We start from the raw sequence: 6,532 nt of genomic DNA, 5'->3' as shown, positions 1-6,532 counted from the left end.
AAGACGGGTGGCGCCCCTAGAGGGGAGGCTACTGTCACACCTGCTTCTGCTCCCCCTCTCTGGCACTCGAGGACGGTATGCCCATCCTTACGCACACCTGTCATCATCATTACGCGCAATAGCGCATCATTGGACTCACCTGAACTCCTTGACTTTGTTGATTGCTCCCTCTATATCTGTCTGTTCCTCAGTTTGATCCCCGTGTCAGCATTGATGACGTTATGTTTTTCATGTCTAGACGCTGTCATGTCTTGTTTCATGTCTGTTTATTAATTAAATGTTCACTCCCTGTACTTGCTTCTCGTCTCCAAGCGTCTGTCCTCACAAAATCAGTTTTTCTTACTTTTAATCCTACCCTGTGATGTCACAGAGAATAATTGTTTACGTTTTTAACCACAGATCAAAGAAAGACACCATGTAGACACTGGTATGATGCTGGAGATAACGAATACAAGGTTGAAAAGTGGTGTAATTGCCCTTTAGTAATACATTTCAACCATCATCAACACTTTAATCAGATGTCAAAGTTAACTGAAATGATTCAATGAGTGAATGTTATAACATTCACAATATGATGAGCATGAGCTCATTTTTCACACCCAGGATAGTGTGTGCGTGCACGTGTGTACGGGTGCGCGTGTATGTGTGTGTGTTTGAGCTATCCCAGCATGAGGGTTCAGATGTATCACTGGGGGAACTATAGGGCCCTAACCCAATCAAATGAATAGACCAATAGGAATAACTGATCAGATTCTCCTGTGACCTCAAACATATACAACTCTCAGGTATGTGAGCTGAGGCAGTGAACTAGTCAATAATAAATAATTCTCGCATCTCCCCACGGACTAGTGTTACCAACCTTTCTGTTCACATACAATACAGATTATTACAAAGGCTCGTGATAGTAGCTAGAACTATAGTTCCCAATTTCCAAATACGAATAAGAATAATTATTATAATATTTAATGTGACAAAATGTTAGAAGAATCATTGTATTTCCTATTTATATACAGGTAACTGCCAAAATGTATTATAAACATGATGATAGTCTCGTCTATATAGCTATTGGTTGAAGCTCACTGTTAAATTCAAATCTTCCTACTAAATCTAAGCCAATATGACACCAATTTCAAATCAACTTGATTGGAGATACACAACTCACTCTCCGTCTCTCGTCATGATCCATTCATCCGTTACCAATGACCAGTGTTGCCAACTTAGCGATGTTGTCACTATATTTAGCGAGTATTCAGACCCCTCTAGCGACACATTTTCAAAAAAAATCGACTATCGACAAATCTAGCGACTTTTTCTGGTGTTATTGGAGACTTCTGGAGACTCTGAGGTGAAAGCACGTATAGTTCTTACTCTTCTCAACGAGCAGCAGGTGCTGCCGTGGGCCCCACCCCCGTCCCAAAGCACTCACAGGCGCAGCAGTCCCTCCCAGCTGCAGTCAGAGCAGGAGATGTTCACCCCTCCGCGTCCAGACTGCAAATGAATCGCGCATGCGGTCAGGCTGATCCCGCCCTGGCTTACATTCAGGGCGGGATGTAAATGCAAAATATTCTTTGTCTAAAATAAATCACAGCACAAAAATAAATCACTGCATTTTACTCACACAGCCTCAGTCACTTATTCACCTTGTCCACTGTGTGTGTGCCTCCCTATGACATAAGCTAAACATCTAGCTGGCTAGCTCATCATGTCTCAGTCTAAACTGTACACTCAAAAATACAGAAAGGAGTGGGAATCAAACCCCGAATTCAAAGGCTGGTTGAAGCCGTTTATTGGAGATGATACACGGGCATACTGCCTGTTGTCATAGGCGTCGATAGGGACAGACCAAAGCGCAGCGGGTATAGTGCTCATCTTCTTACTTTATTAGAAAAGAGAACACTCAAACAAAATAAACAAAACGACAAAACAGTTCCATAAGGCACACAGGCTATACAGAAAATAACCACCCACAAAGACACAGGAAAAACTGGCTGCCTAAGTATGGCTTCCAATCAGAGACAACGAAAGACACCTGCCTCTGATTGGAAGCCATACCTGGCCACACATAGAAAAAGAAACATAGAAATAGAAAACTAGAACCAAAATCCCCTAGAACCAAAAAAACCCCAAAACACACAAAACAAACACCCCCTGCCACACCCTGACCATACTACAATTACAAATGACCCCTTTACAGGTCAGGACGTGACACCTGTATTGTAAGGCTGATTTCTACGCCAAACTTAGTGATGTAAAAAAACACATGACAACTCAAAAACATACTCAAAAGGCAAAGCCTTGTAACAGTTCCACCCAAAACAAGCTGCCATTTATGGTTTCAAAAATTGAATCTGCAAAAAAGGTTGAGGCCACCATGGCATTAGCTATCGCTGAACACTGTTCCATGCTGGCATGTGATCACATTGGAGAAGCATGTAGAGCTGCTTTCTCCGACTCCACTGCTGCTACTCACTTCAAAATGCACAGGACAAAGTGCACAGAAATGATTAATGGTGTTCTAGCACCATACTCTCTGAAAAGTTGGTCGCAGATGTGGGTGACCAGCGTTTCATCCTCCTCCTCGATGAGTTCACGGATGTAAGTGTTTCTAAGTACCTCGGGGTTGTGATAAGGTACTTTAGTGACACCAAGCAGACAATTGTATCAACATTTCTGGGGCCTGGTGAGTTGGAGGGAAGAGATGCCAAATCTATAGCCGTTGTGGCTTTCCTCGAGAAGTGTTGTCTTAAAAAAGAGAAACTCCTGGGGATAGGGACTGACAATGCCTCTGTTATGACAGGGATTAACAATGGGGTCCATAAAGTGCTGAAGGAGGAGTATGGCCTCAAATATCTGGTTTTTATTCGCTGTGTGTGCCACTCTCTGCAGCTTGCTATAAGTCATGCTTCCAATGACACCATCCCCCATAGTGTGGAGTACTTGGTACGAGAGACTTATAACTGGTTTTAAGTGTCTCCAAAGCGCAGGGAGGCCTACAAGGCCATATATGAGACCATCAACTGTGGGCAGAAACCTTCACAGATAACCAAGGTGTGTGCCACACGTTGGCTCTCCATTGAACCCGCAGTTTCACACATTTTGGACCAGTGGGAGGAGCTTAGGCTGATCTTCGCAATCTCCAAGTCCAGTGAACACTGCTACATGGCTGAGGTTTTATGCTCCATTTACAGTGATCCTCAAAACATATTGTATCTGACTTTTTTGAAGTCAGTGCTGGGTGAGGTACAGTTGGCCATCAAGGCTTTTGAGGGAGAGCAAGTAGATCCTCTTAAGCTACTTGACACCTTGGTTAGCCTGATCAAGTCTGTGAGCAGCAGGGTGCTGAATCCACTGGCAAATGTTGATGTACTCAAAGGGCCAATAGATGGATACATCAGTCCAAACCGTACCTTGGTTACCTTTTCGAGTCAAATGCAGCTGAGCTCCACCTTGCACCTGAGGATAAAAACAATGTCCGAAAGCGGTGTGTAGCCTTCACCATCTCCCTCACTAATGAGTTGAGGGTGAGACTGCCGGACAACATCGAAGCATTGCAGTACATGTCAGTTTTCAATGTGGAAGAAACTCTAAAGCACAATAAGAGCCCTGGAGAAATAGAAAAAAATAGCCAAGCTCCTTGGCTACTCCCCTGCAGAGATAGACAAGATTGTCCAGCAATGGCGTGCCATCCATCTTAGTAAATGGAATGAGACAAAAAACACACTGGGCTTCTGGAGTGAGATTTGGAAGTTCAGGGATGCAGCTGATATCAACCCGTTTCAAGTATTTGCCATGGCTGCTGTGTCTGTGTTGTCCTTGCCACACTCGAATGCTGAAGTTGAGAGAGTATTCAGCAAGATGAGTGTGGTAAAAAGCAAACTTAGAAATCGGATGTCCTTGCAGACCCTTAACTCCATCCTGTACATTCGATAAGGACTGAAGCTGTCTGGTGAGGCTTGTTATGAGCACCAGCTGCCTGATAATGTTTTGCAGCTTTTTGGCACATCAGCTGCTTACTCATTTAAGTCAGCTCCCTCAGTTGCTGAACCTGCCATAGAGAGCCTTGACCAAAATGACGATGATCCACTCTTTCTGTGAGTCAGCACAGCCTGTGTGTGTGAGGAGGGGGGTCTGGAAAAAATAACAATTAACCTGAATTAGGGCCAGACTAGTTACCATAATTTTCTCACATTGCCATTGACAGTTTTTATATTGTCTCTTTTTGGTCCATTTAGATTGTTCATGTAGATTGTATACACATTTTTTTTAAAGAATGTTATGGTTAAAAATGTTCATGTTTTACTGTGACTTGTTGTAGGCTCCTAAGTGGACCATAAGGTTAAAAACCAAACCAAATTAAGAAAAAAACCCGAAGTAACTCCACCAGAGTGTCTCTTTTGGGTCACTTTTGCCAGTCCCAAGTCCGGATAAAGGAGGAGAGTTGGTATTGTGACATAAAGAAAAACAAGAATCGACAGAAGAAAGTTCATTTGTAGATCTAAACATATTTAGGGTGTTTTTTACTCACTTTTTCTCTCTCCTACGACGTTATTCCTCTCTCCTACAGCATCCATCACAATTACATGCAAATGAAAATTATGCAAATTAGGTGATGGTGTCATTTAGCGACTTTTAGGACAGCCAATAGCTACTTACTTACTGAGGAGTTGGCAACACTGCCAAGAACCACATACCAGATTTTTTTTAACATTGTCATTAGCAATTTGTATTTCTTGTGGCTACCTTGCTCAAATTCTAGAAGTCGGATTAAAAGCGAGACTATAGTGTCCATAAAGTGACCATTGAATTTAAACAATGTCGGATAGGCTAAGTTTGTAGGTGCAACAGTTTTTATGAAATGTATCATTTATCACGTGCACATTTCCGTCAATTAGAAAACAATGATGTGCTAACTTTTTGTAACATTTCTGACAATGCTAAGATATTTTCAGCTGAAATTCAGAGTGCTCAGCAACTCGCCAACGCAAACCGGTCACCGCCTTTATCAGCCAGGCAGCCAGCCATGATAAGAAGTGGTTCAGGACAAACCTAAGCTACTATAGATAGCTATATGTTGGTATTCAAGATGAGGTTAATCAATAAATGCACACAGATAATTGTCCAACATGAAAAATGGGTTGGTTGTTATTAGTGAGCTGAATGTGGTTTTGTTTTGATTAGCTAATGTTAGTTAGCCAGCAGCTGTAACGTTAGATAACTAGCTAACGTAACGTTATACCACAGAATAAGTTACCTGTCAGATGAGAACTAATGTTGGCTAGCTAGCTAACCAACAAGCGAGGAAAGCTACCTACCTATATTTTGCCTGGGAAGTTTTTTTTTTATAAGGCTGAAGTCATCTGTGTAAACAAACAGATAAGCTAACTAATGTCCTTGCCTACTATAGCCAGTTAGCTAGCCAGTAAAACTCAATGTTGACAATAACTTAGCTAGCTATATCCCATAATATTCCACAAAGCATAGCTAGCTAGCTGAGTAAAGTTCATAGTCAACACCAAACTTTGGAAAACTGCCACACAGCTAAGTTATAATACATTGTGCAATGGGCATTGCTCATCGAACGTTAGTTACTCCATAAAGTAAAATTGGCTTGCTTGCTAACGTTATATGTACAACCAGATTTCAACTTTTAACATAACAGCTGCTAGCTAGCTTGCTCATTTAACGTTAGCTAACGTTACAGACCTTACCATATGCATTGATTCAGTGCGCGCCCTCCTCTCTCAATGCAATTGTCTTCCTGTCATTATAATCCAAATTTGCACTGACTGATCAATACAGTGTCAAATTACTTTTCAGTGTGTTCCCAAAAATCTGAATTTGCCACACGTGCACCCAGTTAAAACTTGCTAGTGCAACCGAATCTGAGCGCAGTTTAAAGAAAATACTATGCTCGCTAACCTGGTTAGAGCTAACTCTATATATGACCTAACTGAAATGAAACTGTTTTCAACACATCAACTGTTTAAGACGATTTATTTTTTAGCAAGCAAGATAAATACACGTTCAATCAGCACTGAGTGAATGAACAACAAAAACATTGTGCAACAAAAGCTTCCAGGCACATGTCCACAATCCGCCACTCTGCCGTACAGCACTGTTTCCCTGGGCAGTACTGGGCAGTACTGTAGGGATGGCATGCATCTCATGGATGAGGGCAACGACCTCTTTCTTCCTTGAGAGTCTGAGAGCTGGTCTCTCCTCCGTTCTAGCGAGACGGATGTGGTAGTACATACCACCCCACTCACTGCCTCTTGCCTGCCACTCCACGAACCAAAGGCACTTTTAAGAGCCACTTAAAACTATACACTAAAGAGAATGGTCAAACTGTGTCCTCAGTTCCAAAGACGGTGACGCTAACCATTACACTACGGACCTTTTTATAAGCACATCAACTTGACACTATTTATATGGACAGTCTGGCCTATTTAACTGGACATTCTGATGATGACAGGAGTTATCAATATTGCTCTTGATGATCCACAGCGTTATGCAGACTTTTCTGATCAAGCCC

At 42.1% G+C, this 6,532-nt stretch overlaps 1 long non-coding RNA gene across 1 annotated transcript; it reads right to left on the bottom strand.

Annotated features, from left to right (window-relative positions):
- Positions 1-2,096: 2,096 nt before the first annotated feature.
- On the bottom strand, positions 2,097-5,982 carry LOC106600899 (uncharacterized). Its single transcript, XR_001327910.2, has 3 exons — positions 5,709-5,982; positions 4,526-4,558; positions 2,097-4,128 (listed from the first exon to the last, which is right to left on the bottom strand). It is a non-coding gene; the product is annotated as an uncharacterized lncRNA (long non-coding RNA).
- Positions 5,983-6,532: the final 550 nt, after the last annotated feature.

This window comes from Salmo salar, chromosome ssa03 (genome assembly GCF_905237065.1).
Source record: "Salmo salar chromosome ssa03, Ssal_v3.1, whole genome shotgun sequence".
Taxonomy (NCBI): Eukaryota; Metazoa; Chordata; class Actinopteri; order Salmoniformes; family Salmonidae; genus Salmo; species Salmo salar.
This window is presented reverse-complemented; position numbering and strand designations above follow the sequence as displayed.